This window comes from Lygodium microphyllum, chromosome 3 (assembly GCF_053477565.2).
Source record: "Lygodium microphyllum isolate KBCC chromosome 3, Lygodium_microphyllum_v1.1.10, whole genome shotgun sequence".
Lineage (NCBI taxonomy): Eukaryota > Viridiplantae > Streptophyta > Polypodiopsida > Schizaeales > Lygodiaceae > Lygodium > Lygodium microphyllum.
Window position 1 is genome coordinate 113544402 of NC_141137.1, and position 10763 is coordinate 113555164.

The following is a 10763-nucleotide window of genomic DNA, read 5'->3' on the forward strand; positions in this document are numbered from 1 at the left end:
AGTATATTCGCATGTGTGGCATAAAATAACGTATGGATTATATCAAAATTGTAAGCATTGAAATGAAGGCATGGCATTACGTCACGTGCATTAAAGTTGTTGGAAAAATTCAACGTTGTTTGTAATTTACCAAAAGGAATTGAGATCCATGAATCCCATATCAAAGTCCTTGGTGACTTCAAGAGGGATAAGTAAAAGCCTAAGCGCCTATGAGCATTATTAAGAGGGCTTAAGAAGATTATACTTAGGACAGAGTAGAAACTATGCTAAGCAAAACCATCTTGACCAACCATGGTCAAAGGGATAGACAATCTTGATCAATTAAGATCAAAGATAAATGTACATAGGTACTTCAAGGGATTTAGGAGATAACCAACAAGTTGACCAACCAAGGACAACATGGTTGTCCATGATCTATCTTGCAAGGAGACCTAAGGTAAGGATAATTAGGGTTGGTAGGGTACAAACCCTAACCCGAAGGAAAAGGGGAAACAAGCAACCTAGCTTTTCAAGCCCTTGGAATCTCGCCAAGCCGTGAACGATCCAGGATCAAATACTGGGAGCATTCGGAAAGAAGGAATCACACCTTAGCAGTTGGTTGTACAAACAACCTCTGAAATGATCGTGATTGTACACTTAGGTACATTGTTTGAACTTCTTTGCTCAAGGAGCTAATTCAAGGCAAAGCACTTAATGCTTCAGGTTAAAGGCCTGGAGGGAGTGGCAGGTTCAATTACCTCTGACTGCCTGCCTAGCCCTATCCAAGGGGGTTGATTAGCCACACCGGGTATATGGATCGAACCCGCCGCGAGGAGTCTCTCTGTGGGTGCTACATGGAGCAGAGGAGGCTTGGGTGCTAGGGGAAGCTCTGGTTGTAAATTCCTTGCCTCTAGATCCCACACAAGAGGTCGATGTGACTTGAGATGGGATCTCGAGGCCCCTGTACTAGTCTACGGGCGGAACTTGGAGCAGCAATCTTGTTGATTACTGGGATAACCTTCCGGCATGATACTTGATGTATTCCGGGACTATGATAAAATAAAGATCGGATATTTGAAAAAGGAACTTTCTTGACATTGTTTTTTTGTGTCAGTGCGTAAATTATGCGAAGGAACCTATGTTTAAATTGATTAATTAAGGAAGCTACTTTTGCATGTCAAACATAATGTGATAGTTAATTAGATAACTAAGCAAACTGAGGAAAGTGCGGTGGACATGACTTGGGTGTCCTACGGAAGGCTGGTCCTGGTTAGCTGGGAACTTTTCTCAAAAGACGTGAAAATAATATTGTGAAGACCTTAGAGTCAGTAGAGTTAGAACCCTGATTTATGTTGTTTTAGGGGAGCGGAATGGGACTATGCCTTATGGGTAGAGAGTTCAAGCTTCGCATCCCTCTCGTTTCCCATTCTCCATGAACTAAGTGTAGCATAAATCCGCTTCGACTCTATTGTTCCTACTCAAAGTGGGTCATTTGGAGCTCGACACTAGCTACTTCCTAGAGACTTTACTGATAGGAAAGAAAACTTGACTTCAGGTCGATCCTAAGTGGGAACAATCGGATACTTCCGCTCGGGGCGGACTCAGGAAGACCTAGATCGCAAACCCTGTGACATTCGTTGCGAGTGCCATGCGGTGCTTTCTAGACTCTCTTCCTGATGGGCTACTAAGACGTGTCCCACAAGTGGACGAACGGACACGTTACAGTTGGTATTAGAGCGAACCAAGGAGATCTAAGGATTACAAGGGAACTTAATGGAGGAAAATAAAGGAAATAAGGGGATAAATAGGGGAAGGTGAGTAGAATAGAGCAGTGTTCTCTGTTGAAAACATTTCTTTACTCACTTATGGAGGCTGGGTTGTAAAGTCACGAAGCATGGAGCAAGTTCTTGGTGTTCCAGGTCATGTTCATGACTGCAATGTATGCTTTGAATTATCACCAGAGGCTTGGCATGATGGATATTCTGAACTGCATCTATAATCCTTTGCCCCTGTATGCAGAGCAGAGATGGACGGGAGACTCAGGAATATACTACATAGCAACCCACCAACTCGTGTACCTTTAGACCAACTTGAAGAGAATCAAGTGGATGGAGGATTTAAAGATCGTGAAGCTGTTCATCTTTGTCAAAGCTCGCGTGAATGCAAATTTGCACGTTAGTGGTCGGCAATGTAATATTTCCAATTCCTCCCGCGTTCAATTTCTGATTCCTCTCGCGTTCTTCACAAGAACCTCCTCTTAATAGGAGGTCATGAGGATAATAATTTGAAATTATGGCAAAATTTTTTAAAAATTATTCCCTCCTTCCCCCAGCCGACTATCGTGTTGGAGGAGAGGGAGGGAAGGCGGGATGACTGAGCATCGTTGCTGGATGCCATGAAGGGGGTGAAGGCATGCGTAAGGCCGCGTGGGGCAGGGGGGTTCCCCTCCCCTCACCTATATAGCCTTTTGCCATGGGAGTAAGGGGAAAAATGGAGCATAATGTTGCGTGAAGTTTAGAGGAAAAGGAGGGGAGACTGTGAGACAAGACGGGACACCGCCGTTGAAGTAAAAGGAGACAGTGTAACGCCGCCTGGGTGCCGACGGCCGTGAGAGAGAGCGCAAGGCTGGTCGTGAGGAGGGGAGGCTGTGATAATCAATGCCGTGTGAGAGGAAGGGAGTGGAGCCACCAACTGCCGCAACAGGAGCACCACCATCACCTTGCGCCAGCTGCCGCTGCCGCCAACAAACCGCCATCTACCCCCGTTCTAGGAGTACCCCAGCTGTCGCCATACTCTTTCCTCCACGTGGGTATACCACGTTTTCTTCTAGAAGCTTCAAGAAGCTTCTTGAAGCTTCTAAGGAGAGGAGCTAAGCCTCCCCTTCCTGTGGCTTTATTAAGCCTTCTTCTTAAAGGTTTTTATAACCTCTTTACCACCACCCACCCTCGGATTTAATCCCCTCACATGAGATTCTTACACCTTTTTCCCCCTTTTTTTAAAAAATCCCCCATGTGCATCTTAAAACCTTCCCCTCCCCAGAATTTAAACCCCATTCCTGTGGGTTTCTCCCTTCCCCCACAAAAATCCCTCTAGAAGGTCTTTTACACCCCTTGCCCTTTTTTTTTCCATCCCCTAAAGTCCATTTAGTACCCCCTATCCTATCCGAAGCCTTTAAAAAGGCTCATTAAGCCTTTTTCCCCCTTGGATTTCCCACAAGCTCCCAATAGCCCAAGTGCTAAACCCTCCCTGTGGGCCTTCCCTATTGCCCTCTCAAGCGGGTTCTTGTTAACCCAGGATCTTTTAAAAATCCCCTTTGCCTTCACAAAGTAAATCTTTTACACCCCTTCTTCCTTAAAGTTTAAGGAGGAATCCTATAAAGCCTTCTAAAGCCGGTTCCAAAAGACACAGAAATTAATCAAGGAGGCCGAATCACAAGGGAAGTTCGCGTGCGAAGGAGAAGGTCAAGCTCATAAATTTGTATCCAAGACAAAAAGGCTGCATTCGCGATGGCTCCTAAGAAAGCACAAGGCGCAACCGCAGGAGGATCATCTCCTAATATCCATGTGGACATTTCACCACATGTCTAGGTTTTCTTCCTAAATTTGATTAACATCGTAATATTTCAATTATGCATGGATCATTTGAGGAATGAGGATGCATGTTTTTTCAATTGAAAATACTTTGGCTAATAGCTCACAATTGAGGGATTCAGTCATTAGTATTTTTCAATAAAACGAACAAAATAAAGTGAGCATAAGATTTCTATGCATTTCTAGCAAGTGGTTTTTATGCATTGCAAAGTAATGAAATTAGATTCATTAATGCCCATCTTTACAAAACGGAATTATGATAGTACACTTCAATTAAGCATGGAAGGAATAAACCGCATATCACATTATTGAACATCTTTTCTTCGAAATGATTCTTAAAGAAAGTTGCTAGCAACCGTAGGAAATTGCTAGGGCTGCATGAAGAAGATTTAACTCTAGGCAAGTGGCCTAAAAACTCAAAATCAACAAAAGGTTGTGTAAGTTCAGCATACGACAAATTCATTCGAAAATGAAAGTAGAGAAAGGCTGCATGTTTTAACATAAAATCCTAAAGCTTAGTAGCATGAATCTTGCTTGCATGTTATAGGATGATCAATTGGAATTATGCTATAACTTAACCTATGCTTTGATATTAACCCAAAAAGTTAGTCAACTTATACACAGGCAATGAATCATGTGGTTATGGAAATGGTAGCGTAATTATCTTCAAGAATAGACAAGTTTAATTGGTTTAAACCTAAACACCTAAAAACCGTGAGGGACTCGTTTAGGAAGGGTTAATTCAATGCAACATATCCCAAAGAGCTAACTAGGGTTTAACACATTGAGGACATGACCTAGTCACTCTTATTGCCAAAGTTGAAACTCCTTTACCCTAAAGACTTGCCCACATTCACGGAATGTAGGGACAGTAGGACATACTTGCGAGACATGATCTAGGGTTTTTACCCTAAGGATCTCTCGCTAAAAAGATGAAATTCGGTTTGAACTTGGAACCCTAGGACCAACAATGTCGGCCTAATGCAATCAGGAACGGATTGTTATATCTAATCATGATTTCATGATTATAAGACTCCATTCGATGGGTAAATAGTCCCATAGTTTGATACGACATTTGTGCAACAAGTTTCAGAGTCGCATGATCTTGTGATTTGATCACAAGGGAATGGCCAATTCCTCGGAATGAGAGTGGCAGATTCTTACGCAAGTTTATCTTGCAAGAGGATGAATAATTGTCTTGATATAGTACCTTTCTTGGGTAAAGTAACCAAGATACGGGGATTAGATATTTGCTTGAAAGCAAAAGACCAATCAGTAAATTGGAATAACATATGTACTGCTATTTGAACTTAATAAGGTATTGATTAAGTCAGGTTAATAGGGTATGGCCCTTACCCAGGATATAGGGTTAATAAATAAACCCTTGGGGATCTTGCCAAGTCGCAATTGATCCCGGATTGAGTGCTCGATGCATTCGGAAAGAAGGATTCACTCCTTAGCAGTTGGCCAAAAATAACGATCAATGGAAATGATTGTGCTTGTAACAGTTTTAAGAGCACTGTTTTGCTTTGTTTGCTCAAAGAATTAAAGGATGAAAAGATATCTAATGCTTCAAGTTGAAGGCCTGAAGGGAGAGGTAGCTTCAGTTACCCCTGACTGCCTGCCTGACCCTAACCAAGGGGGTTGTTAACTACACCGGGAAGGTGGATCGAACCCGCCGCGAGAGGTCTCTCTGTTGAGCACTACTTGGAGCAGGAGGACTCTTGGGTGCCAAAGGGGGCTCTGGCCGTAAATCCCTCGCCTTTCGGGCCCTACACAAGAGGCCAACGTGACTCGGGATTTGATCTCAAGGCCCGTATACTAGTCTACGGGCGGAATCTTGGATTAGTAATCCCTGTGGATTGCTCGATAGCCTTCAGGCGGATTATGGATAAGCCTACGGGCTGGACTTTATGTATTTCAAAGATAAATATGATAATATGTTGAAAAGGAACTTGTTTGACATTGCTTTTCTATGTCAAGTGCTATGATTACGTGAAGGAACCAGTGTGCCTAACGGACTAATTAAGGAAGCTGATTGATACATGTCCAACTAAAATGTGATAGGAAATTAGATAACTAAAACAACTTGAGGAAAGTGCGGTGGATGTGGCCATGAGTCCGTCCTATGGATGGGTGGTCCCGATTGGCTAGGAACTTTTCTCAATCATGATGGACAACAAGAAGATCGTTCAAAGGACACGAACAGCAAGGGCACTGACCTAGAATCTAAGTTATAATAAACCCGATTTATGTTGTTTTAGGGGAACGGAATGCGACTATGCCTTATCGCAGAGAGGTCGAGCCTTGCATCCCTCTCATTTCCCATTCTCCTTGAACCAAGTGCAGTGTGAATCCACTTTGACCCTGGCATTTTTGCGTAAAGTAGTTTGCTTGGGGTTCGATGCTAGTTGCCGTTTAGGAAATGACCATTAGGGAAAAACCCTGATTCAGGTCGGTCCTAAGTGGGAACAGCCAGAATACTTCCGCTACATGGCAGACCCAGAAATTCCTAGATCGCAAACCCTGTGACATTCCATGGGAGTGCCAGGCGGAGCTTTCTAGACATCCTTTCCAATGGACTGCTAAGACGTGTCCTGAAAAATTACAGGCGGACACATTACAAGTAAGTCAAGCAAAACAAGTATGTCTATGAAGAAGTGATTCGGGTAATCTCTGCTGACAGAATCAAAGTGTTAGGGCGCTATGAGAAGAACATGTATCAAAGGAAGGGATACCCCAAGCTTCCTATGACTTACCGTTTCCTGAAAATCCATATTAACGTAATGAGCAAGAGCTATGCTAAATGAGAAGTGTTTGCCTAATGCCTATTGGGCTGAAGCAGTAATGACTACAGTTTATGTGCTAAATCGCACTCCTACAGTGGGAATACATGCAGTCACCCCTTATGAGAAACTATATGGTCATAGACCTGACATCAGGCACTTGAAAGTCTTTGGATGTATTGCGTATGTGCATATACCGGATGAGAAGAGGAAGAAATTGGATCCTAAGGCAGTGAAGAGTGTATTCTTGGGATATGCACAAGAACGGAAAGCATACAAGTGTTATGTACCTTCTACGCATGAGACACTCATCAGCAGTCTTTGATGAGTTAGCATCGTGGTATGGGAATTCGATTGTGGTGCCTACTGATGGAGCACCTAATATGAATCATGCTGAAAATACTCTTGCAGAGAATACTTCTATGAGTGGTCAGACAACAGATGTATCTTCCGCAGTGAGTCCTTGGTCAGGACGCTTACGGAACCATAATTCTGCGTCCACTGACATGGACATGTCAATGAGGGGGAGAAATGACAAGGGAAAAGGAAAAGAAAAGGTCTTTGAGGATGTGGCAGGACCACTCACAGCAGGCTATGAGTCATCGAGCAGTGACAGCTTAGACAGCGAACTAGGGATTCCGTCTGTTATGACGCCAGGTGCTAGGCAGAGCCGTTATGTGCCGCCTCACGAGAGGCAAGCTCAGAGTGAGCCACAGCTCAAGAGATCAGAGAGGATCAGGAGACCTGTTGACAGGTTTACGTACACTGGTTACGCTGCAAAGCACTATGCTTACATGACAAAAGTGATGGAGATCAAAGAACCAGGTACTTATGCTGAAGCAATAAAGGATGAAAATTGGTGCAATGCTATGGACGAAGAGATGAATGCCTTGGCTGAAAATCAGACTTGGGATCTGATGCCACTGCCTGATGGGAAAAAGACCATTGGCTACAAATGGGTCTATAAAATCAAATGTAAGTCTGATGGCAGTGTGGAAAGATACAAAGCCAGGCTGGTTGCTAAAGGATATGCTCAACAGTATGGATTGGATTATGATGAAACATTCAGCCCGGTTGCAAAGATGGCAACCATACATACAGTAATTGCCTTGGTTGCTGCAAAAGGCTGGAAATTGCAGCAGATGGATGTCAAGAATGCATTCCTCAATGGTGATTTAGCATGGTTCAGTCGAAAGGGTATGAGCACCTTGATTTTTAGCATTATGTGTGCAGGCTGAAAAAGCACTGTATGGGCTGAAGCAAGCTCCGAGAGCCTGGCATGCTAGGATCAGCAGCTACTTAAAGAGCCTTGGATTTGTTGTTGGCAAGGCTGATCACAGCCTATTCACAAAGAAGACTGACAGTGGCTTGGTAGTGCTGGTCATATATGTTGATGACCTGATAATTACTGGAGATGAAGACATGGGAATTCAGTATGCAATGAAGATGTTGAAATCTGAATTTGACATGAAAGATCTAGGAGATTTGAAGTATTTCTTGGGTATTGAAGTTGTACCAGCTGAAAATGGTTTATGGATGATGCAGAAGCACTATGCCATGGAAATACTTAAGAAGTATGGCATGGCTGAATGCAAACCACTGGATACACCTTTGGATCAGAATGTAAAGCTAGACATGAACACTGGGGCTGAAGTTGAAGATGTGACTATGTACAGGCAAATGGTTGGCAGTCTGATTTACTTAACCATCACTAGACCTGACTTGAGCTATGTTGTAGGGCTGATAAGCCAGTTTATGTAGAAGCCAAGGAAGCCGCACTTGGATGCAGTTAGACGAATCATGAGGTATGTTAAGTCCACTGTAGACTATGGGCTATTCTATGTCAGAGATAAGCCCTTGACACTGATTGGATACACAGATGCAGATTGGGCAGGATGCTCATTTGACAGACGGTCTACGAGTGGCTATGCTTTTGGCTTTGGTAGCGGCATGATCAGCTGGAGCAGCAAGAAGCAGCCCTACGGTTGCTTTATCCAGTACTGAGGCTGAGTACAGGGGAGCTGCATTGGCAGCATGTGAGATTGCATGGCTGCTCAAGCTTATGGCTGACTTGGATATACAGGTTGATGCTCCAGTGACACTGTTATGTGACAATCTCAGTAGTGTACTCCTGGCCATGAATCCAGTTTACCATGCTAGGACAAAACACATAGAGGTACACTACCACTTCATTCGAGAGATGGTTCTTGCAGGAAAGATTGATCTCATGCATGTGAGGACTGATAAGCAAGTTGCAGATATCTTTATCAAGTCTCTAGGTAAATATAAGTTTTGTGGTTTTAGACAGCTACTTGGTGTGCAGATGCTGTCTTGAGCTTGAGGGGGAGTGTTAGAAGTCAAGCCCTCCCGTCTGTCCGTCTTTATGTATGACCGACATCTGTGACAGCTAGTGTGTAGCTGTCTGCATGTGACTACATTGAATAAGTCGGTTTAGCTAGTCGGTGACCTGACTAGAGTTAGTCAATGAGTTAGTCAGTCTAGTTACACTTACACTAGGTTACTCTTTGTAGTGTGTGTAAGACACTAGTGTTGAAAAATGAGAAAGAAGAAGAACCCGATGGTTCTCTGTTAGCTCTATCCCTATCTCTCTCTCCCCTCTTTCAACAGACAATATGTTCATAAAATCAATGGCCTGCCTAGCAAAACTCGATAGCTAGGATGTCCTGCAAACCTTATCACCCTAAAGTCCAAATAGCATTCCACGTTTGCAACTGCAACGTGGACTTTAGTAATGCAACCCTTTGGTTGTCTTAGACTATCATCCGCCATCCTAAGAAGTGTGGAGCTGTCTTTTTGAGTTTCTAGACCTAGCCTCTCCATCAAGTCTAAACTCATGATATTGACGGAGAATCCAGTGTCCACGATAGCATGCTCCACTAATATTCCATCCACATACGCTAGAACCCTAGGGCAATGCTTTTGAGCATGATCGAACCAATCTTCTTCCACTCGTGCTATGCCCAAAGGTTCTACAATATACTCAATACGTAGGATTTTCTTGAATTCCTTGCATACTCCTAGAGAAAGTTTAATCAATTGTAAGAGATTCACGTCTCGTTTAACTTCACAAAGAGAACATGATAGATCAAAGTCTTGGTAGTTAGCCAAAGTTCTCTTCTCACACAAACCATTCTCTCCTTTGGTCTTTGGGCCGACTTTGGTGCCTCTTTTTTAACTTTATCCTTCTTTCTTGGCAATCCTTTATCCTTCTCGGGATCAACTTTACTATCAATAGGCCTTAGAGGTCCACCTTCCATAATAGGATTCAGAACTTCCTTTCCCCTAGCATCTTGCTTAGGGTTCCCCTCGACAGGTTTTATAGTTCCTTTATCACTCACTCTCTTTAATCTTTTGACCTCTTGTTATGGCTCGTAGATTAGAAGTTTCAGTGTCATTGACACATATAGCCTCAATAAGACTAACTCCACTGCCATGAGGCAACTCCTCTAAATTAGCCTTTCCTCGTTGCAGTATTTGTCTTGGTCCCTCATCTTGTTGGATATTATTCCCTTGTGTGTGATGGTTAAATGGACCAAGCAGTTTACTCCCATGTTGGAGAGAACTAATCTTACTCCAACAGGTAGTAGCTAAGTGGCCAAACTTTTTGCAAATATCGCATTTGACATTCGAACAATTCCTAGGGAAATGTTGGCCACCACACACTTACAGCTGAATCTTGAGGGGGCACCCTCTTCAAGGCATCGACTCCCTATCAAATTTTGCTACTTCTTAAGGAAATTGACACCCACAGCTATTTGTCTATATTTTTCAGAAATCATATCGGTGTAGTGCTTCATATGCCCTTAACTTCACCAAGGACATTAAAGACAATCAACTCATAGCCACGATCATCTGTCTATCATCCCATTGGCCTAACCACTTGATTAGGAATTGGCTGCTGACCTACTAGGACAACATTAGGATTTGTTATTTGGCCTCCACCATTTATTGGGGACATCTAACTAGCCATAGGCATAGTCATACTACTGGGAGGAGCTGGTAACATAGGCAAATTTTGCATGATACTCTCTCTGCCATTCGCATTTGACATGGGGCCCCCTTGACTCCCATTGGTCAGTGCCAAATTATTACCATTCCAATTTACCATTGCTGCATAAGCCGCTTGCAAATGCAATTCTACTCCTTCTGCTTGGGTGATAGCAATGTCAATGTCGGCCAAAGCAACGCCAAAGCAACATTACTAAGCTGCACTGGATATTGAAATCTAATCCATGTAGGAAATATTGCAACTGTGCATTCGGTGGAATGGGAATATAAGTATTAAGTTTGCAAAGAACTTGCTTTAGCTTCTTGGCGTAGGCCTGAACATTCTCATTTGGCTCTTGGCGTGTTACATTCAAGACACGCAACCAATACTGTCCACCCC